The sequence below is a fragment of the Saccostrea cucullata genome, unplaced genomic scaffold, assembly GCF_032062105.1.
Source record: "Saccostrea cucullata isolate Sc308-1 unplaced genomic scaffold, CSIRO_AGI_Scuc_v1 ctg2889, whole genome shotgun sequence".
Taxonomy (NCBI): domain Eukaryota; kingdom Metazoa; phylum Mollusca; class Bivalvia; order Ostreida; family Ostreidae; genus Saccostrea; species Saccostrea cuccullata.
The window spans coordinates 12,323-36,905 of NW_026922272.1; the positions used below are offsets into that span (position 1 = coordinate 12,323).

Here is a 24,583-nt window from a genome sequence, read left to right on the forward strand (position 1 = left end):
ATATCCAGTCCTAAACTATTCCAAATTAGACATTCAAATCTGTTCAAATATATAAATAGTCATAATTTGGCTAAAAATGGCCTCAGTATAAGTATAATAAAATAAAAAAAAAATGGGATAATTATCCAACATAGCACGACATTAACGCTTGGGGTTAATTAATTAATTACAAGCTACCTAACAGGTAATCGGGGGGAAGGGAAGCCATTCTGTATACCATCCATATCTTATCTGTAGATAAAGGGGCGAAACCACTTGGCGCGATACCACTCGTCGCGAACACGTAATCGGCGCGAAACCACCCTACACCCTCTCTTTCCAACAATGGCAGCCGAAGAAAGCGGTGTTGCAAATCGTACCCATGATTGCAGTCAAATTCTGCAATCCTTAAAATTCCCTCAAAGTTTTCGAAGGGTCTTGTTTGGGTTGATAAAACTTGGCGGCCTTTGTAATGCTATAAAAAGTAATTCGTTTACAGATGCAGAGAGTGATTATGAATTAATCATGGACGTGAACATTCCTTTAAGGCCTTTGGCCATAAACTTTTCCCGTATTTTCGAACCTGGAATACTATTTTTGAAGGACGTCGTCGGAGGAAAGATGGAGGGGAAAATGGATCACGAAAAAAAGGCCCTACAGAAACTGGAAGATTACGTGAAGAAAATGGGTATATTTTATATCGATTGTTTTCTATCAATTTGTGACAGATCGGCCAAAAAGTAATGACACACTGGCCCAGGTAAAAGACACCTCGGCCCAAAGAAAATTTTCGCTTGTATCTATTTATCTATTCATATGTGCATATGTAAATGCAACTTCTTTAATTTTCATGTAACCATAATCTGATAATCTGATAATGTACAGACTGTGGACAAAAGTATCGGAACGATTTACTTTAGTTTACATATCAGTGCAAATGTTCGCGTTATTTATAGCTGGCATTTTCGGTGTAGACACGATTTAATGCTACACCTTGGGTATTTTTAGATTGATGACAACTTCCTGTTTACATTAACTACGTCATTATTTATCGTCTGCAATAAAGTAAGTAAAATCTGGCCCCAAAAATCATGGCCGAGAATCGTCATTATGCATCAGATGGTCTTAAAAAATCCGTTGTTTTATTAGTTCAAAATGGAAATTCTTTTCGAAAAGTTGCAGATATGCTTAAAATGTCTAAAACAACTGTGCACCGAATTTACAGAAATTTTTGTGAACGAGGAACTGTAAAAACTGCCCTGAAAACAGGTAGGAAAAAAAGTTTGAGCGATCGTGACGGGAGAAAAATTTTGCGACAAGTGAAACGTAACAGGAAAACTCCGCTGGCTGATTTGACAGAAACATTCAACAACAATGAAAACAGAAATGTGTCCAAAAAGACAGTGTGGCGTTTTTTAAAGGATCAAAAATATAATCGCTGTGTCTGTAAGAAAAAAATAAGAATATCCCCTGTAAACAGACAGCGGAGAGTAGCGTGGTGTCGTGCAAAATCAACATGGACAGACGATGACTGGAAAAAGGTAATTTTTTCAGACGAGAGTCAAGTTGTTATTGGCAGTGACAATAAAGTTTACATCTGGAGAAAAAGTGATGAGGCATTTAGACCAGAATGCATTTCACCAATTAAAAACAAAAAACTTTCCGTAATGGTTTGGGGTTGCATAACTTATCATGGCGTCGGGACATTAACACGTGTGGAGGGAAACATAAATTCAGATAAATATATTCAAATTATAGATAACAATCTATGGCCAGTGATAGCAAGACACTTTCCGGACAATAATTATATTTTTCAAGATGATAATGCACCAGTTCATCGCTCTAGGGCAACGAAAGCTTTTATGGAAAACAACCGCATCAATACAATGGAGTGGCCAGCGCAAAGCCCCGATATTAACATCATAGAAAATTTATGGTTAAAGATTAAAAGAAGAATAGAACATTCCATGCATGAAATTACTTCTGTGGAACAATTATATAATAAAATATTTTCGATTTGGACAAGTTTTGATTGCGTAACAATTCAAAATTTATATCGCTCTCTCCCCTCAAGAATCGCCGCGGTACGCAGATCCAAAGGATATATCACCAAATATTAAGGTAAGTTTTAATAAATAAGCTTTATTTTTGTCAGGTAAATGCAAAATTGTCTCTTCTTTCAAATTATGTAATTTATTTTTTTAGCTGTTACGTAATATGGTTATTTTGAGCATCCAATCAAACGCGAGTATTTTCCAAATATTATACGACGTCGTAAATCGTTCCGATACTTTTGTCCACAGTCTGTATACTGAAATCACAGGCACTTGTTTCTGTAATAAATTTTTGACAAATAGTATAATAATAACACAAGGTATCTAACTCCGATTTACACCGAGTACCCCCCTCCCTCAGAATCGCGCTCATTTACAATTTCAGAGGAAATGCACGGGTTAACTGTTTATACCTATGTCATCTACGATAATTTATCTACACAACCATATATGGCTTGCTTTTCCTTGTTTTCTTTAATCTCCGTAAACAGCGTCAATAATCCATATAAATACGAAAATCCAATTAATTTTCTCAACGTTTTTCTCTTGATTCAAATTACCGGCCATGTTTACATTCGGAACTCTCTAGATTGTTCCAAGTAAATGCACTATGCGAGTTATCACCCGTGTTTCTTTCTGCTATATTACGAATACACGGAACGAATTCTATTGTTAAACCGGGTCCGTAGGACAATATCATTTTAACGATAGAACATTCTATCTAAAGTATTCGTAACAAGGTTAGCTTTTTAGGTCACCTGAGTAAACTCAGGTGACCTATTGCTATCCGTTTTCGTCCGTCGTCGTCCGCCGTGCGTCATGTGTCAACATTTGAACATTTTCAACTTCTTCTCTGCAACCACTATACCAATTTCAACCAAATTTGGCACAAAGTATCTATGGGTGAAGGGGAACAAAAATTGTGAATTTCATGATCCCTGCCCCCCTGAGGGGTGGGGCCAAAACTACTAAAATTAATGCAATCTTTAAAAATATTCTTCTTTACTCCTGGACATCAAGCAGTCAAACTGTTTGCATGATTGTAATCAGCAATGAGTCCTCTACCAAAATTGTGAAATTCAGGGCCATTCAAAAATTACGCGGACTGTGCTATTATTTACTCTTAAAGACGTCATAGAGTTATGAAATTTCACAGAAATATGTATCTCAAAGATTCCAATAAATTTTGGGCAAAATTCCTGTATTTTAAAAACATTCTACTAAAATTATCGGTATATTGATATCGCTGATGGAGAGGTACGGAGCACGACAAAAAATCTGAAGCAAAAGCATTTGGAATTCAAAATTTAACTCATTTATTTTATATAATTCGCAATATTTTTCGATAATTTTCTCAAATGTATCTTTAAATTGTTCTATTATTGTGTATTTGGATTTCTGGCGTGATATTTGAAGTATTAACAGAAATAAAGTGATTTTCCTCTGATGCGATTCCCGTGAAAACGACTGTGAAAATGACGTTTCGTGAAATGACGGCGCACCACACTTTAGTTAAATTATGTGTAATGCTCGAGATATCGCCAACATAGATCCAAAATATGAATAATAAAACATGTAGTAAACTAGGGTATTCCTGACATTCGTCCACAAATAGCAAATAGGAATTTTAGACCATTAGACCTCTGAAAAATGGCTATACGGGAGGACGGGAACAAGATTATCGACGAAAACTTGATCCGGACTGTAACGAACGTGATTGAGAGTCACCAATATCACACTACATTTCATAAATACCTGCAGTTTTTTGGTTTTAAAACAAAAAAAGAATATTCTTTACTTGTTTATTAGATTAAAAGCTTGACAAGAAATGGTGTTTGGATGTTGAGTAGATAAGATAACTCAAACCGTACAGGTACTCTTGGGAAAATGTTGAAAAAATGAAAGCTCAATCACATATTTTTTTATGATGTCTGTGACGTCGAAGATATTGCTGCTCCGTGACTTAATGATATGTCCTGAATAATCACTAAAAATTGATACCAATTTACAACATTTTGATATGAAATTTTGTGGACCATATAAGTAAAGATTCTTTTATATTATGTGCGACATTTTGCCCGATTATGTCGTCAAATATTTTTTCTGTGCTGCAAGTCCGCGTAATTTTTGAACGGCCCTCGTAGTGCTAGGGCGGGGCTAAATAAGTATATAGTAAAAATGCATTATTTCTTTGAAAATCTTCTTCTGTGCTCCTGGGTATTAAATAAACCAACTAAGTACATAGTTATGATGAGCAAGAGTGCCTCTACCAAGATTGTGAATTTTATGGCCCCAGGGTCAGGGGTTCTGGTGTTAGGGTGGGGCTCTATTGATTATATATATAGTGAAAATACATGATTTCTTTGAAAATCTTCTTCTCTGCCCCTGGGTATTAAATAAACTAACTAAGTGCATGGTTATGATGAGCAAGAGTTCCTTTACCAAAGTTGTGAATTTTATGGCCCCAGGGTTCTGGTGTAAAGGGGAGGGGGGCTCTATTGATTATATAGTGAAAATACATGATTTCTTTGAAAATCTTCTTCTCTGCTCCTAGGTATTAAATAAACTAACTAAGTATGCATAGTTATGATGAGCAAGAGTGCCTCAACCAAAATTATGAATTTTATGGCCCCAGGGTCAAGGGTTCTGGTGTTGGGGGGGGGGGGCTTTATTGATGATATAGTGAAAATACATGAATTCTTTGAAAATTTTATCCTCTGCTCCTAGGTATTAAATAAACTAACTAAAAGCATAGTTATGATGAGCAAGAGTGCCCCAGGGTCAGGGGTTCTAGTGATAGGGCGGGGTTTAATTGATTATATAGTGAAAATACTTTAAATCTTTGAAAATTTTCTTCTCTGTCTCTGGGTATGAAGCAGGCAGATGAACTACCTATATAGTGATGATGAGCAAAGGCCCTAATCTTCCAGAATTGTGAATTTCAAGGCCCCAAGGTCAGGGGGGGGGGCTTTACTTATATACTGAAAATGGATTAATTGTTCGAAATCTGCTCCTTTGTATTTATAAAACATTTATTTATTTTTTGATAGGCAATTTTAAGGGAGCCTTTTTAAAATTTGTGCAATTTGTGGACCTAGGGTCAGGTGTTTATGTCACAGTGTTGATTATTGCTGAATATTATTGATTAGTTGGAATGCATTTTTGTTCCCCTACCTTGTGTATGGGTATTCAGTATTCAGTAAAAGTTTAAGTCGCCTTAACATTTGCAATTCCTTTATTAAGAATCATTAAAAATCTATTAAGAAACGTGGAAGAATCGTCAGTATTGTATAAATCTGGTTTTATTACTGATGAAATAAGCGAAACAGCAGGACACTTGCACTTGTTTCGCTGCCAATGACCAAGTCATCGAATACTCTGTCGGAACTCCTAGATTTTACGCTTCTGTGTATGTAAAAGTCATTTGTTACAAGACTCAAAACAGCTGGACAGCTATCGATGTCGTACAAAAGATGTTGGAGAAGATTTTAGATCTTTTTATTGTCAAATAATTCATTCATGCTGTGAATACAGATGTATTTTTACTGTTATATTGTGGAGTTATTAACTGTCTAAGAAATTACACGTCTAATAGTTCAATCGGCATGCAGTACTGTACATGCAGCAGTGCATAAAAACTTTTTTTAGAAAAAGAATTTAAGATTGAAAATAAATTTTGAAGTGAAAATAAAAAAAAGATTTACAATGAAAAGAGCCTGAAAATCTAAAATAATAAGAGAGAATATTAGTGTTCATAGTGTATACTATGCAAGAAATGAAAAAAAAAATTGATAAACAAGTTTATCAATAAGAGACTTACACAGTGATATTGTTGAATTTTTGGGGTCAGATAATTTTATACTTTGTAATTGGAAAAATATCTTTAAAAAATTGATTTAAAGAATTTTTTTCCTCTTTTTTATTATTTTTAGTATGATGTGAATACAGAAAGATAATATTGGAATGTATATAAAGTATCTATTAATAAGTTATAAACAATGAAATAATTTTATTCTAAAAAGTTTAATGATGATTAAAGTGTGTGACTCGCACCAAGAAGTCTCCCTAAAATCCAAAACTTCTCCCTAAATTTCTCTGAGGGAGAAGTGAAGTCTCCCTAAATTTTTGGTCTAGGTTGGTCCCTGAGGAAATGTCCCATTAAAAAGTCTGTTTGGCGCATTGAATTTTGAAATGTCACATTGACACTGACTTAGAGTGCGCCATTGTCACATTTACTCCCTAGCTTATCCCAATCACTGTTTGAGTGTTGATATTGCTGTTATATGTCTTACTGCGTGACAATCGCTAGTCACATAGTCCGGAATTTCCTCGATCACATGGGCAACTTTGCTTACCAATACAGCGCGAGACTGAATATGCCGAAGCGCGTGTATGTTTCTAGGTGCAGCTTACTAATGTTTAAATGAAATGTCTATTTTTGAAACCAAAATGCTGGTTTTTGTCGAAACTACATAACAAGATACTCTGCACTCATAGTTGTATACATTTTTGTAAAAACATATCCTGGTTCCCCGAACCAGTTTACGAATGCATTTGGCGCGAACTAATAAAATAGTAGTACAGTTTCACTTTCATTTGCAAATGTGTTTTGTTTGGGTTTTTTTTTTTGCGATTAGGTTTGATGGACTTTTATCTTTTAATTAATATTTTACTCTGGATGGAAATTGGGAAATTTACACCTTTCTTTTGGGAAAAAAGGTACCTTTTTTGCATTGGGAACGGGGCCATTGAACGGCCCCAATTTTAGAGAATCGAGAGCCCTGGTCTATGTCATTAATTTTCTTTGAGAACGACAAAGAACAATACAGTCTATAAATAGATCGAGGTCAGTGTACGTGAAAAGCACGCCCTCTGGTTGGAGAATTGTGCAAATCTTTTTCCCAGAATTCCGATTAACGCAAGCGCACTTGCAGTTTCATCCTAACGTAACTAGTCAGCCCGGGGGCTGACTAAAAAAAACAAAATGGCGGCGATGTAAACAAAATTAGGTCACCTTAGTTTCATCAAATTTTTAACTTAATTAAATTTGCAACAACCTTAATATTTCGTAAGACAGCCTTTTGACTTGATTACTGATTTTTACTGATTTAATTCTTCTTGGAAATGACTGGTATAGCCTCTGAATGAATTGAAGCGGGATGTTTTCCCAGGCCTGTCGAACGGCTACTGCAAGGTCATCATTGGTCCTCAAGTTATGAACATTTATATTAAGTTCATGTTTCATTTTTTTCCAGCAATTTTCGATAATATTTAAGTCAGGACTTTGGGCTGGCCATTCAAGTGTTGTTATTCCCTCTCTAGTCACGAAATCTTACACTACTCTTGCTCTGTGCACAGGCGCATTGTCGTCTTGAAATATATACCGATTGTTAGGGAAATGCCTGGCTACAACAGGCCATAAATTGCTATCGATGATTTCAATATATTTTTCGGCATTAATATTACCATCAACAACACATAAAGTACCTACACCGTAAGCTGTTATACATCCCCACACCATCAAATCAAGGCGCCGTCCAGGAGGGGGTGCAACACAAGGGGGGTCCCATTCTTCGCCGTCCTTCCGCCACACATACACGCGTTTTTCTCCATCAATCATCACCTTACATTCATCACTAAATATTAGAGCTGGGTATCGCGGCTGAAAAATCGTATCGCGATATATTGCAATATTCCCTTGCAGAATATTCCTGAGATGTCCTAAGAAATCCTAAGACAATCTTAAGATTTATTCCTCGGATATCTTGAAAAAATCCTAGGATTATTCCTAAGATGTCCTGAGATGTTTTTGGAACAGGAATTCCTGGGATTTCCTTGGACAGTCCCAATTCAGGGGTTCTAGAAAAATCCCAGGAATCAAAACACCAAGACTTCCCAGGATATCCCAGGAAAATCCCAACACTTAAAATGTCCTAGGAAATCAGGAATTCCTAGGATTTCCTAGGATATCCTAGCCTCCTAGGACATCTTTTTTTTTTATAAATCATACATAGCAACAAAGCAGAATTATAAGATCTCTGAAAAAAATTTAATGAATGTATGCATTATAAAAATTCATGGCCACACAGAAAAAATAATACATAAAATAATTTTTAAAAAATGCTGATGGTATCTGATACAACAAATTCTTTACAATTTTACTGCTGTAACATTATAGTGCAGTTATGATTCAACATCATGATTTACACACAAGAGGGGAAACAGATTGTCTTATTTTCAAACTATGTTAATACATTCTGAAGCAGCTCTCATAGAATATTTATGATATACATGTACAATGACAAATATTAATAATAATAAAAAAATATTTAAATCAACAACCTAGTGTAGAGAGTAGGGGTGAGGCCCTCAGGGTTCGTCACTTCTGAAGAATTCTGTACAATAAAAGATTCAGATACCAAACAGAACTAATTCATAACACACACCCCCCTAAAAAAACAAAAACAGTATGCACCTGGTGGCAACAAAGTTTGAAAAAAAAAACCAAAAACATATAGGTCAAAGTCACAAGGTCATTAACCTTGATGTAATTTGAAAGAACTTAATTAGTGGAGTATGGATACTCAATATATAATCTCTACCTCTTATGGTTCAAAAGTAAAAGATTCAATAAGGCTATATTTTAGCATAACGATGACAGTCAAGGTCATTGGTCTTGGTCTCATTTGAAAGTGCAGTAAGCATACCAAATATGAAGTATCTATATCTCTCATGATTCAAAAGTTATGGCAAAAGGTAAATTGGCAATAGACAGATAAACAGACAGGCAAAAACAATATGTGCCCCCGAAAGAGGCCTTGACCTCTGACCATTTCACTTCAAAATATATAAGGGTAATATTTAATTTATAAACAATATTAAATTTTTATTGATGATTAATCATGTTCTGCAGTGGGATCGTCAAAATGAGTTATATAAAATGTCATTGCAATATCTGATGGCTTTTTGGAAATGTTAAGAGAACGAAGTGTTACAGACAGACAGATTGACAAACAGAAAGATAAACAGACCCAAATTAATATCCCCCCTGCACCTCGTCAATCCAATATAAGTCGCCCAGCTTTAGTTGATCACTGATGTATCTTCTTTAGCTGTACATTTTTCTTCTTCATCACCAGTGGCCTAGTTGCAGATCGTGAAGCCTTGTTTGCTTTTTCTTCACTCGACTTTTCACTTGACTTTGCTAAAATAAAATTTTACTTAATGTATTCCATTGTTTAGTCTAAATATGTAATTATTTCTAAGGGATGAAAATTAAACTTGTAAAATTTAGTAGCCAAAGATGCTACATGTACCAAGCTTTCAGATTCTACCAGTCCATAAAAATATGTGTTTGCCCAAGTAAGATGAACCATTCTTCTCAAAAGATTTATTTTATTCACACTTGCATAAGGAATAAGGTATGTTAATCAATTGCATACATGACGTGATTTACAAATGATGTAATAATAATCTTACTGAATAGCCTTTTTGTAGAAAATAAAATTTTAATTCGCAATAGTTAACCGCTTTACCACAGCTGTCGTATGAAGTCAATTTACTTGGCATTAAAATACTGTGAATTAAACTCTCCGTGTGAACAGAACATTAAAATCATACATTAACATTATTTGAACAGCTTACCTTTCTCGGCAATATTCTCCTTGTTGTAATTTGCTTCTTTTCCCTTAGTCCGAGTTAAACAGTCTGCAAAGTTATCAATAAAATTTTTTATAAGATGTGTATATATTTGTTCTTTTGTAATCTAGCTGAAATTAATTTTAATGATGGCTGTCATTGATATTTCTTGCTGATTTTTTCATTTTTCTGTTCTAAATTTTGCGAATATTATCTTATGAGTTCTACGACATCTGCGTCAGTTTTCCCAACTTAATATAAGTTACAGAGATTGAAATGTACCATAAACTTTCATAGACGACTTTCACATTTACAAAAGTTATTCCCCTTTGCGGGGTCAATCCAGGGTCAACCGGCGTAAGACACTGTTTCCCCTCTATTACCTGAATTATGGTTAGAACGGTACCTAGTGAAAATGGCACCTGGTGAAAACGGCACCTGGAATATGCAAAACGGCACTTGGTTAAAATGACACTTAGTTAAAACGGCACTTGGTTAAAACGGCACTTAGAGGAAAAAGTATATAATTGTGTTATGATGTATATTTGACATAAGTTCTTTTTTAATTCAAAATTCAATTTATTGACTTTAGAATTTTTTGTGGCTTCAATTTTGCTTTATCTTCAATCTATTTTTAACTATTGTATGTACGTTTGATCTTCATGGACTAGACTGAATCACAGTATGCCCAAAAACCTTTTACACATATTCAAATCGTTTCTTCTGTTTCAATATTGAAATATTATACAACACATCAATGCACTAAATTATTAAACAATATTTGTGTGTTTAAATACATATTACAAGGAACCACTCGCCACTTACCCCACTGGCCTGTGGCCATGATATCTACACTTCTTCCAGCATTCCCTTTACTGCACTCCTAGCGAAACCAAGATTTTTGGGAAAGAGAACATGGTTTATGTGAAGAATTAGAGTCAATCTTGGGCGTAAGTTGTGCATTTCATTACATTTCACCAGTCTCTCTAAACATTGCCGCTCCTTGAACTCCTATTTTGCGCTTCTCGATGAAGTCTCACGAGAGGATGATACAGGACGGTGTAAAGTTATTTCGTGCCATACCAAGAAAATGCGGTTTGTTTATTCTTTGAAAATAATTTGTGATAAATGTGAATTTACGTTTTTTTTTACAAAAAGAAAATATATTTTAGCGAATATTTTCTGACAAATTAATATTCAAAGCTGAGTTGACAGTAAAATATATTTTATACACCGGGTACTAATTGATCGAAGATCACTTTTTTGTACCACCTCTCGGAAGTTCGCACGAGAGAATGCTGCAGACACGGTGTAGGGGTATTTTGTACACCTTTAAGAAATATCCCGACATTTTCCCGAGAATCTTGTTTAAAAAAAACATGTAAGTTATTATCAGTGACAAACGACCCGCATATTAGAAAAATAAAATATAAATATCCTTGATCAACCAATTCTACTAACAGAAAGTGTTACAGAAGAAAATATTTTCGAAGAACCACGATGATACATTTAGGCCAAGAACAATTTGCATGGAAACCGTCCAAACACAAATATGGCGGATCGTGAAGTTGTAACATTGTCATTGTGCTGTAAACAACGACTTTTCTTCGCATCTACAAGCCTGTCACGATGTCTGTAAGTATCTTATTGCTAAGTGATGAATGAAAATTAGTATATCTGGCGATAAAACCTATAGGGAAAGCGCATTTTTATCGTATTTAATAGTTATGTTACGACTCGAATTTGGTCAAAACCTTTGAAAAGTTTTTTTATCTCTGTTTATGTGGATAAAATTTCCAGGAAACTCTATTAGTTTTACTGCGTATTTTAGATTTTCCTCGTTAAATAAAAGCAATACTCAATATCAAAAACATGAGGAATTATATTCTCAAACTCAATACAACACGATTCTAACCCAACAAAATTTGAAATACCAAGCTTTTTAAGTCAGAAAGTGACGAAAGACGAAAGTATGATGTCACAAACCAAGTCATGCTTCTTGTGTATGCTGTATGTAGTATTTAAATTTGTGTAGTGTTTTCTTTCAATGACTCAATATTTACTTTTCTTTTGTATAGTATCTCTGGCAGTTATGGGTGAATATACAGCGAAATCATACAGATTTGGATGAAGATGTTAAAGATAGTAAAGTCAAAGACAGTTTGATGAACCAAATGACACTGATAAAGAAGAAGATACAAAAAAAAGATACTTCTAGCCAGGCATGTGACTTTGAAGCTAATAGTTTGGTAACCACCTGAGAGATATATAACCTGTATGCAGGTGATGACGGTATAGGAGAGCCATTTCTTATAACGTGCTCTGAGGAAAATATGTTTTATTTTGTCGAAATGAAATGCGAAGTGAAAAATTAAATTGACAGATGAAGAAAATTTACCACTCCATCCTTCTGCATGTATGGTCTTCTGAATTCAAAGCCATTTGAAAACCAACTTTAAGTTAAGAGGAACACTTTATTTTCAGTGAAACATTCTGGAAAATATTACTTCTACATAGAAAGAAAAAGTTGTATTAATACTTGATGTTGTATTGCAAGATGGCCAAGTTTGTATGACCAGTGCTTTCGAAAAAAAAAAACTATGCTTGCACTCAGTTTCCCATGAACGAAGCAATCTAAAGATTAAGTGTAGAATTTAATTCTAATGGATAAAAATCAACTCAGAAATGTGTGATTTGAAAATGGTGAAATATTGTTTGTCTGTAAACAATTTTTTCTTTAAAACATATTACATGTATAACTCCTCCCTGACAGCATCAATATTTCAGAAAGTATTTAATTAAAAAATAGTTCTAGGGTCAGTGTCTTTCTATGTATCAAGTATAATATGTAATGATTGAAAATTATTCATTTTATGATTTTCTTGATATTATACATTAAAACTTTAAAAGTAATAAAATTTCCTGTCATTCTGTTTTAACATTTATTAACATGTACAAGTTTGTAAAGTTTAATTTGTCTTTTTTACAAAAGTCCCAACATTAAGTCAAAAGTCTTAGGAAATGGGATAATCATAAAAATGATTAACTCCTGGCTTTACAATGAAATGTCCTGGCAAGATTTGGATTTGAAATGTTTAACAAAGAAGTCCTGGGAGATCCTAGGATGTCCTGAAATCAAATCCCAGGATTGTTACTCCTAGGATTTCCTCAAATCAGATTGTGAGGAAATCTTAGGAATTCTTAGGACATCTTAGGAATTCCTGAGAAGCATTTTCAAGTCAGGAATAATTTCTGCAAGGGTTATATTTTGTATTGCAATATATCACAATATAAAATTTTTAATAATTTTTTTCTTTTCATCAATGTTAAATGAAAACACAAACTCAAATGACATGTATTCTCGAGTTGATATTGCAACTGCCTGATCGTGTTGTGAGTATGCAAGTGGCAAGCTAAGTTTTTTGTGGCACAACTTTAAGAATCAAGTTGTTTTTCAGATTCTGCTTTAACATGAAGGGCTTTAATCTAACAGTTGTCGTCTTTTTGTCTCTGACAGACATGTATCTGGTTTCCGATCAAACTTCGCGTTGCTTGCCGCCATATTTTACCTTGAAAAGGGCAAATAACTCTTTTTGTAACAATTAATAGCATATCGAACCCGAACCGGTATTCACAAAAAAATACCGCGATACGTATTGTGAAGAATGAAAACGGGATACACCGGTTAACCGGTAATATCGCACAGCACTACTAAATATTATATTATTCCAAAACCCATCGACAGTTTCGTGTCTGTATTGTTTACACCAATTAACTCGCTTTTTCTTGTTGACATCACGAATCCGAAGTTTTTTCTTTACAAGCCTCCTCCGATATCCCCCTTTTCTAAAAATTCTTTTCACGGTACTTTCTGACAGTTTACTAGCTCCATTTTCATTGGTAACATTTGTTAATTCTGTCAAAGTCCTTCGACGATTATTTTTCACAAGTCGAATAAGTTGCTTTTCCCCTTGGACACTACACTTACGTGGTCTGCCACTTCGATCCTTGTTTTTTGTATTTCCACATCTTTGTTGACGCTTTAAAAAACTGCATATTGTAGATATAGGTCTTCCTGTTATCTCTGATATTTCCTTTAACTTTATATTAGCTTTAGACAAAGATAGAATACTTTCTTTCTCGGACGCACACAGTTCAAATCCTTTCCTACGCATTTGTTTTGAAATTGGAAACAAAACATTTGCAGACGACAAAATACGTCATAACAAAGCCACGTGATATGTCATGTGCTTGTGTATATTTGTACGTAGTAAGAGGGCTAACTCTAATTTGTGCATCAAGAACGACGCTGAAATGGGAAGCGAACCGCTGCAGTGAAACAGTAGGCTGCCATTTTTTACAAATACTTATGACCCGAGACTGTATAGTTAGACATGAGAATTAACCATAACTAACCACAAGTAATAGCTTTCCAAAAAGCTTGCCTGCCTAAACAAAATTATTCAGTGGAAGCATGCATGTTCAATTAAGCTAACTTATCAGAAATGAATTTTAATTTTCGCTGCTGATCATAAATTTATAAATGGAACGGGCAAATTTAAGACGAAATGTTAGTCGTTTCTTCATTCTAGAACATGTACATATATATCAGTTGAAATTCATTTATTTTATTAATTCATTTTTTTTAGGAATGCACACATATCATATAGGTGCACGTAAGCTTGAAAGCTAGAGAGTAAATAGTCATTTTTTCAAATTGTATTTGTTATATTAATTGCAAAATCAACTGAAAGGAATTTTTTTAAACTTCCAACCTTATGAAATATGAGAGTGTATACAAACACGTATTGTTTTTGAATGTGTGTGGGCAGCTCATCCAAATCATCTTGACAAGCAATTAAAAAAGGGTGAATTCTCAAATTCACGAAAAAAACCCTAAATGTAACTTTAATTCAATTAGAACTCCTTATTTGCAGTTTCATTATTGCATTCTCCCCCAAAAGTGGCGGTGGGGGGGGGCAAATCCATGATATTTCCATTTATCTATTTATAAAGTTAAGAAAATTGCCAGTTTTCAAAAAAGAGGGGAGGGGGAAACAGCCTCCCTCACCCAACCCCCGATGGTACATGCCTGTTATGTAAACACATGGTGTGCTCTGGGGTATTTGCATGATCCCAACGGACTCGTCAACTAATCGGCGCGCAAAAACTATGAATGAACATTTAGGCGCGAAATCCTGCTTTACCGTGCACGCAACGAATGAACTCATCCATTAATATTGGCAGAGATCCGGGGAGGGGGGGGGGGGGAAGGGGGGGGGGGGTTGGAGTTGGATGCATTTTTTGACATTTGTTTTGTAACAGCTACATACATGTATATTATACTTTGGATCAGATGTTTTTGGAAGAAATCTATCGAATTAAGAAACACACTTGATTAGTAATTGTTAAATGTAGTAATGTACATTTAGTAAGACATGCGAGTTATGTTCCCTTTTCAAGATTAATGAAATCGCCCAACTGAACGAAAATCGGGTCACACCCCACTTTGGCGATTTAGTTCATCCAGTAAACATTCCAGCTGTATAAATATATATTAGTTTTAATCCAAACTGATGACTCTCTTGTTATAATGATAATCCAACACCAATTATTACTTACATTGTACCGTATAAGACAATATGTTACAACTTGTTGCGATGACCCCTCCCCCTATTTCACCGTGCAAATATGGTGGAATGTTCATCTATTTTTAAATCAGGATTACACACATGCTCTGAATGTTGACCGTCCCTTTTACTGGAAAACTCTTGCTTGCTGTTGTTATTACATGCCATAAAACATTTTCATCAATTGTGAATGTAAATGCTGACATCTTAAACATGCATCGGTTAATCTTTTTTTGTGAAATATCATGATATTGCTTGTCCCATTGTCTGCAATGTTTCGGAGATTGCAACTTTTAAACCTTAGATATACCTTACTGCATGATGTCTGGCAATAAATAAATTCCTTACTGTATATAAGTAATTTGTAAATTACACTCTTTCGATTAATTAAGGTAATGGTCCATAGCCCACTAACGTGCGAGTACCCATTGTTGCCGAGTACCCATTATTGCAGATTGTTATAAAAACAGCAAGATTTCCGCTATCTATTCGTCGATTTTAGCTACAAACCAAAATGAATAAACTAGAGGTACTCGAAGAATATTTACCTCCATATGTTATGATATTTGACAAAAATAAGCAAGATACCATTTCTACTTCACAATTTTTAAGAAAGCTTGCTTGTAAGACGCCATTTTGTTTGCAACCTGAGGCAGATCAAAGATTTATCCACATGCACCTGCCGTGTAAATCAGAGGCGTTGCTCTTAACTTTCACCCACATTATTTCTTTTACTGGACACACTAAGACTTATTTTTAAAAAGCTTATAATAAATAAACAATGCATTTCTTAAATATTTAATCATTTCTCCCGAGACATGTGAAACACATGTTCCTCCGTTTGAGTGAATGTGGCAGCAGGGACATCAAAAAGAATATTGCTTACAATATGATTGAATTGCGTTTATGATATAATTTTTTATGTTATATTCTTACATTTTATCTTATATTGCTAGATTCTTTTAAAGTTTTGACCTTTTTACTGATTGATTACTGGAAAATAGCGAAAAGATATGAGCGGCAATAATGGGTACTCGAACTTCCTGTAAATCGAAGGTCATGGACAGGGTTTATTTTTAGCCAGAAGTAAGTTGATATTTATGAGAAAAAATTAAAAATTATTTCTCAAATTAATTAAATGAACAGTGCAGAGATTTGCCTAGAAATTTTTACTTGACAGCTTACATGAAGAGAGTAATAGAGGAAACTTGTGTATTTTCCAGCAATAATGGTTACTCGCACGTTAGATAAATAAAATGCATACAGAATTTTTTCATATTTTTCAAACAAGTAGCTGAGGATATGTTCTTATCAAATATTACTCTGTCTGCTGGTCCATCGGTATTATAAAAGCTAGGATGGTTGCTAAATATAGAACCAATTGCATAAAATGGTGTTCTTTTCATACATAAAGAATATGAGCCTAAGCCTGAAATTTGACTCTCACAAAATTTTCAAAGAGAATAAAGCTCTTCTAATTTCATTTACGTACAGAATTCTCTGAAATATTGATATTATATACCCCTTAACGCCCTTAATCAATTCGAAATAAAATTACCCAAAGGACCGGCCTTTTCGGGATCACAATGGGCGTAATTTTGGTAAAAATCATTAAACTATATATTTATACCCCCGCAAACAAAGTTTGGGGGGGGTTTATTGGTTTCACCCTGTCTGTCTGTCCATCTGTCTGTAGACGCAACTTTGTCCCCCCCTATAGAATTTTTTACTACTGCATGGAACAGTCTGAAAATTTGTACATATGTTGATTACCATCTGAAGATGTGCACCTGCAATTTTCTTAAAGATCAGACAAGATTTAATGATTTTATGACAGTTTTCATTTTCCTTATTCTAAATATTGTACACTGATGTTGAAAAGTAAGGGAGGTAATCCTTACAGATTTTACTAATTAATAGTATTAAGGTGCTGTGGGACATCTGTCGATATGTATGCGGATTAAAGTACTATATAATTGAAAAACTTTCACCGGTTTAGAATTTTCAAATTTTACAATATTTAACCAAAAAATAGCTTTTAAAAATATTTGAAAAGGTAAAAATTGTAAAACCCCCAGCAGGATTCGAACTCATGACTTACGGGTTCGTAGTAAACCCTCTAACCCACTGCGCTATGGAGTTAGGTAACCTTTTTTGTAAATAAACTACTTGTATAATTACACTATATTTTATTGTTTATTTCGATAAACAATACGTCACAACATGGAAATGTCCCATACCACCTTAAAACACTTTAAAATATAAAAGGAATCATTCTTTGAGATTATGAGGTGATAATTTTGGTCGGGGCGTGATCAAATCCAATAAAGCCCAAAGGGCTTTATGATAGATTTGATTACGCTCAGACCGAAATTATCACCTCATAATATTCAAAGAATGATTCCTTATTACTTATATTTATATAATTTTAAACCATCTTACAATTCAATATTTAAATATAAATAAGCAAACCCTGCTGGCGCCTCAATTTGGCTTTATGAGTTATATATATATAGTACAAAATCGACACGTAGTGTTATCACAGGCAAAGACACAGGAAAATGTAAATATATTTATATAAATACATCCAGATGGAGGTTTTTTGTCTTTATGTCTTAACTAAATTTATTTTTTATAAGTATTCTATCAACTGACAATGCAAAATTTTTGTTTGCCAATGATAAATTCTTAGGAGCTAATAAGAACATCAAAGACAAGTGTGGCTGAATTCATTTGTCTCAAGGGGGGGTGGGGCATTATCTGAGCCATGGTTTAGATGGAGCTTGTATATTTAGGGAAAATTGATAATCTGTAAAATAGGCGGTGGTTTTGGGGCTATTAAAACTGTTTCATGTAAACAAAAAGTTTCTATCATTATAAGGAAATAAATAATGCATGTATTATTATTAATAAAGAAGTTAACTATTTTTAGAAGTTGTTTAAATTTACTTGTAAAGTAAATTGATGAAGTGACCCTATAGGGCATTAATTTAAGACTTAACGTTAAAAACTAGGGTCCCAGGCGGGGTGAAAGTTTAACACTGAAATATACATAGTAAAAAAATTTGAAAATCTTTTTCTCAAAAACCACTGTACCAGAAATGTCAATGTATTTAAAAAAGCTTGTTTATATAGTGAAGATCCTAGATTTTAAAAACTGTGACCCCCGGACAAAAACTGGGGCCCCAGGCGGGGTTCAAAGTTTAACATAGAAATACATACTTAGGAAAAATGTTTTAAAATCTTCTTCTCGAGAACTAAAATGCTACAATATGTGAGATTACTATGCATGCAGCCTTGGATAATGTACATTCAGTACTTTTAAAATAGTTACCCCTTAAGAATGCTTGGGACCCAAGACGGGTCCAAAGTTTAACATAGAAGGAAAATATTTAAAAATCTTCTACTTGAGAACTACAATGCTTCAGTTTGTGAGATTACTTTGCAAGCATCCTTAAATAATGTAGATTCTAAATTATACTGGGACCCCAAGAGGGGTGCAAAGTTTAACATAGGAATATATTTGAAAAATGTTTAAAAATTTTCTTCTCAAGAACTACAATGCTAACAGTTTGTTAGCCTCTTGTGTAAATAGTTGACATAATTTCTTCATGCAATGATATTTCTTATAGAGGTAGGCAATATAGATACCAGTTTATTTATAGTTGACAACTATATCGTGATACATGATGTATTACATTTATATATTGTGATACATATCATATCATGAGGTAGCTGGCGATACTCAAGCTTTTATTATTACCTTAATTGTATGAAGAGCTTGTTAAAAGAATATTTATTTAACTCTTTTAGGACTATGGAAGAGTTACAAGACTTTTATAGAATTTTTTATTTTTTGTGTGTAGAGATAATAACACTAAAATGGCAGTGACTATCCTGCCGTCTAAAATAATATATAATCAATTAAATTTTGACTGTCAATGTTAACAATCTCAGACACCTTTAGATCCATGAAATGCTAAAGTGACCTGTTGCATTTTTGAAAAATAAAACTTGTGGGAGTATTAGTCCATTATGGAAATTTCTAGTTTTTCATCAATCAAAGTTTACTCTGATGATTTCTATTTTAGACTATCATGCAAGATGTCTCAGGAAGGTACTTTTTGAGAAGGAACAACTTTCAGGGAAAGATGTTGGTGAAACAGAAGTAGCTGTGGCTTTGGCAGAGCATTTACTAGGAAAACTAGCTCCAGGAGATTCTTATGTAGTTGATGGGAAAGCCAAGGGAAAAAAACCGTGTGCCTGTGGATGCAATGAGATGCCAAAGTACAGATATACAGGAATAGGTATGGTAATACTTATAATATGCTATTAAATGAAGTATACATTGTACACTACTGACATTATACTGTTACTGTGCTTTTATGAGGTTGATCCAGATACATCTCTTCAACTTCACCCAAAAAACCCAAAGTCAATTTTCGCTCATTTTGCTATATATCAGTTGTTAGGTCATGTGACCTATTGGTCTTTGTCCTTCATCATGTGTCTTGGGTGTGCGTCGTCGGTTGTGCGTTAACAATTTTACATTTTGAACTACCTAAAAACTACTAAGCCATTTGTTACCATTTTTTATGTGAAGCATCTCAATGGTAAGAGGAATCAAAATTGTGAATCTACCACCTTGGGGTGCCATAGGTGGGGCCAAATTTAAAAAAAAAGCAAAATTTGTATGCTGAGCTTAGATTGATCTTTAAAATAATTGCATTTGTTTTAATGTCCCACTCTTCAATGTTCTTGTATCAAGAATTTCTTGAGAAGTATATCATTGAAATCTGTAGACAAAACACACTTAAAAGATACAAAGATAATGGGAGGTCAGTGTTATCCCTCTGAGGTATGGCCAATTTGATTTGACCTTTTTGCACTTATAATGCGATTTCAGCTTGATTAGGATTTGTGTCAGTATTTTTGATTATGCAAACTTTTTTCTTGAAATATTGTTTTTAATTATGCACAATGGTCACTGACTGAATAGAGGGATTATGAAAAAAAATTGTATGAAGCTGCATAAATTTTTGTGTGACTTTTTTGCACTTAAAATAGACCATTTTTATGATAGTTACAATTTGATTGGTATATGGCTTCAAAGGTAAAATTCTCACAAAATTTGGCTTAAAAAAATTCAGACATTTTCTATATATTTGCTTGATGTTATGCTAAACGTCTATCACTCTCTCAAAATTTAGTTTTGTACAAGTCACACAAGACCTATAGAACATGTCACAAACCTATCAAATGTTAAAAATGTGAATAATGATTAAAGTATAATAAAAAGAAATGTATATTGAAAATTCATAAAATTGCTTGTTTCTGTCATTTTCGACTAAAAAAACCTTCCGCACTAAAAAATAGTTTCCCAAAAACTTGTTTGTTTTTTTAATTCAAATGAATTTTCTTTATGAATGTTGTGTAATTATGAAATGATAATCTTTCTGTCAGGTTTAAAGAAATTAAATACATTAATAAGTTAATCATATTTCTTTAAAATACAATGAACAGCTGCACAATAAAATCAAAATGTGAGGAGTGGGATACCAGAAGGACATTAAGATTAACAGTAGGAGGAGGGTTGTTGGGGGATATTGAACATGCATTTTTACTTACGGTAATTGCTGTTTGTCACCCATTAACAATTTAAACTTCATCCTGAAAAGTGCATGATAATTTGTCTCTTGGCAATATTGAATTGATATGTGTTCTATTTTAGGAAATTTACTTTACTTTAAAAAATCTTCTTTCTCTATACACCCACACATCTGTAAGAAAAAACTGAAATGATACTATAATGTATCGTGTAAAATATGCACTTGTGTATAATACGCACCCCCAAAGTTGACTCCAAAAAAAGCAAAAAAAGAGCAGGTCCTATGTATAACGCGCACCATAAAAATGGCGAAATCAATGGCCGCCATTTCCCCAAAAACTATTGATGTTTCATGATAATTTTATAATCTATGCATAATTTCTTTAATCTTGTGATCGGAACATAGCACAGCAATGAAAATTAAATTGAAAATTGACCACGTGCCATGTCAACAGGTGGCTGCTTACGCAATGGCGAATACACTGGCGATATTTAAACTTGTTTGATGCAAGAAATAGTGTTGAGAGGGGATAAATATTTCAATACATGGAAATAAAGCTAAGAATAAGGTATTTTTGATGCAGTTAATTTAGTATACACTCATACAACATGCATAACACGCTATATCGGCAGTCACTACTCCCATGGTATCAAGAATCACGGCTTGAAAAAATGGGGTAAAATTTTAGTCCTATGTAGAACACGCACCCCCCACTTTTGATCAAATTTTGGCTGAAAAAAGTGTGTGTTATACATTGACATTAAGGACAGATGATACAAACAAATTTTTTCTTTGAAAAAGATAAAATATCATGTCACAAGTTTAGAAAAGTGGATAATTCTTAGAATATTTTCTCCTAAGAATTGGAAAATGAAACAGAATAGGAAAATTTTAGTAATATTTCAATAAAAAAACAAATAAAGACAAATCACATTCAGTAAAGGTTTACAGGTGAAAACAAATTTCAGAATAAGTTACCTTTGTGCTAAAAGTGTAGCATAAACGTTAGAAAAATATACCGTACCAAGCCAGGTGAATTTTAAGAGGAGGAACAAAATGACAAAAAATTAGCAATATCACATAGGCTGATTTTAACAAATTAGCTTTTCCTAATAAAATTCACCTGGCTTGGTAATTGGTATATTTTTCTTCAGTTTATATTACACTTTAAGCACCAAGATAACATATTCTGAAATTTGTTATCACCTGTAAACCTTTACTGAAATTGATTTGTCTATATTTGTTTTTTCATTGAAATATTACTAATATTTTCCAAGTGTTTTTCATATTCCAGTTCTTAGGAGAACAAAATCGAAGAACCATCCACTTTTCTAAGCTTGTGACATAATATTTAATCTTTTTCAAAGAAAAAATTTGTTTGTATCATCTGTCCTTAAGGTAATTATGTAGACCAGGAAGTCCTCTACCAGAATTGTGATTTTCATGTCCCCCTGGGAAGGGGTTTTAACTCAAGGGTTGGGCCAAAATTATAATATATTGTTAAATTAATCCATATAATGGGTGTGGGTGGGCTGTATATTTTGTTGAAAATTTTAATTATTTTATTCAGCTCTTGAATTTTAATGAAAGAAATGAGCACATATTTAAAAAAGAAAATGAATAAGCTGTGTATCAAAATTGTCCCATCTTCTATAGAAACATACATTTCAAGCAAATTCCCATAGGGTCCTATGTTAAAAATTAACAAACTTTAAGATGACCCCTAAGACAAATAGTGTGGTAAATGTCTTAATTTTTTATCTTAAAAAAATAATTAGATCGGTAAAAATTCATGTAAAAAATTTCATTCAAAAATCTAGGGCAGAACAAATTAGACCCGGCCTCGTTAATCTAGCAATGCTAAAAAGTGAATTCAATTTTCACTTCATTATGACTATGGCTTGTTGCACAAGCCTTTCCCTTGAATCACTGGGTGATGGGAATTAAGTTCTTATTAGCTGTGCAGTAGTTTCACTAACTTTTTACAATGTGTTGTATAATATTTAGAATTTTTGTATACTGTAAATTCCTTATATTATGCGAGTTCTTAATATTTTGTATCAAATCGCGAGAATATAAAATCATGAACGTGGAACATTTCTCTATTATTTCCTATTGTTATCAACTCTCAGAAAATAATTGTGAGGTTTTAAAATCTGCGAGGGATGCTTCTCACGATTTTACGTCGATATAAATTCCTCGCGTTTAATTAAGAATTTACAGTATAAGTACATTTTCTTTTCAATAAAATATAGCATTTTAATAAGATATGTTTAAATTTACACACTGTGTTGTGTACTTTGTAGGTCATGAAGACGTTTGGTATGGGTTTATTGATATTTTGTTTTTATCTCATACTGGGATTTCAGAAAGCATTGCAACTGTATCAGAGTCACTTTCATCATCTACATCTCCTTTGGATTCAGAAACACCAACAAAAAGGCCTAAAACAGAAGGTACCTTTTGCTACTCTGGGAGTTTCTTTGTCCTAGCAAATAAGATTTTTATCTTACCTGAACTGAAGGTTCAAGTGAGCTTTTCTGATTACCGGTTGTCCATTGTCCATCCATCTGTCTGCCCGTCTGTAAACTTTTCACAATTTTAAATTCTTCTCTTTAACACATGTAAAACAACTGGGCCAAATTTAACCAAACTTGGTACAAAGCATCCTTATATGGAAAGCAGATTTTAAAGTTTTAAGATAAAGGGCACAACTTTTTTAAAGGGGAGATAATTGCAAAAGAGTGAAAATAAAATGCATATTTTAAAAAATCTTCTTCTCAAGAACCACTGCACCAGAAATGCCAATATTTACACCAAAGCTTGTATATATACTATAAACAGGGTTGTTTTCACCCTGTTTTATTTTCGCCCTTCATCAATTGCAAATAGTTTTGCCCTGTCTTAAATTTGCCTAGAAAAAGTTGAAAGAGAAATTATTTGAGACATTGAGTCCTAAATACACACGTTGGCAACGAGGATAAAAGCGGCAAAAACAAAACGAGATCAAATATTTCCCTGTATAAAGGAAAGAAGATTCTAAATTGTTAAAATTGTGACCCTTGGACTAAAACTGGGGCCCCATGTGCAGTTCAATGTTTGACATAAAAATATCGCTAAAATGTTTGAAAATCTTTTTCTCAAGAACTAAAATGCTCGAATAGGTGAGATAACTATGCAAGCATTCTCCTATAATGTAGACTAGATTTTGACCTGTGCATGCACGGGTTGACATTGCATATAATATCGGACATTCACAAAATAGATACATCGACACAGAGTTGACATTTACATAACCAAGCTTTAAGCCTATAATAATGCTATTAATTTCACAACACTCTGCTTAGTTAAAATAGTCTAACTCTGTCTTGGGACAGGCCTTCACCACAGTTAAAATGCCTCCCACATATATATCCGTATATATACCCGTAATGTAGCAAAAAATTGCAAAATCGCTCCGAAACGATTTTGGAGAAAATAAATGAAGCTGCATTGAAAATAACAGTCAAATTATTCATAACAAGCCATTTCGATGCTGTAAAGACCCTTTCATCTAAAAATTTAATTCATATTAATGAAGAACGTTTTTACTCGCTTCAAATTTACACACCATGTTGACATTCAGAACTCTCAGTACTTTTCATAGTTATTGCACTGTGTTAAAGGTATCTCC

At 33.6% G+C, this 24,583-nt stretch overlaps 1 pseudogene; it reads left to right on the forward strand.

The window, feature by feature from the left end:
- Positions 1-316: 316 nt before the first annotated feature.
- LOC134261508 (uncharacterized) overlaps positions 317-24,583 on the forward strand; it is a 36,194-nt pseudogene continuing 11,927 nt past the window's right edge.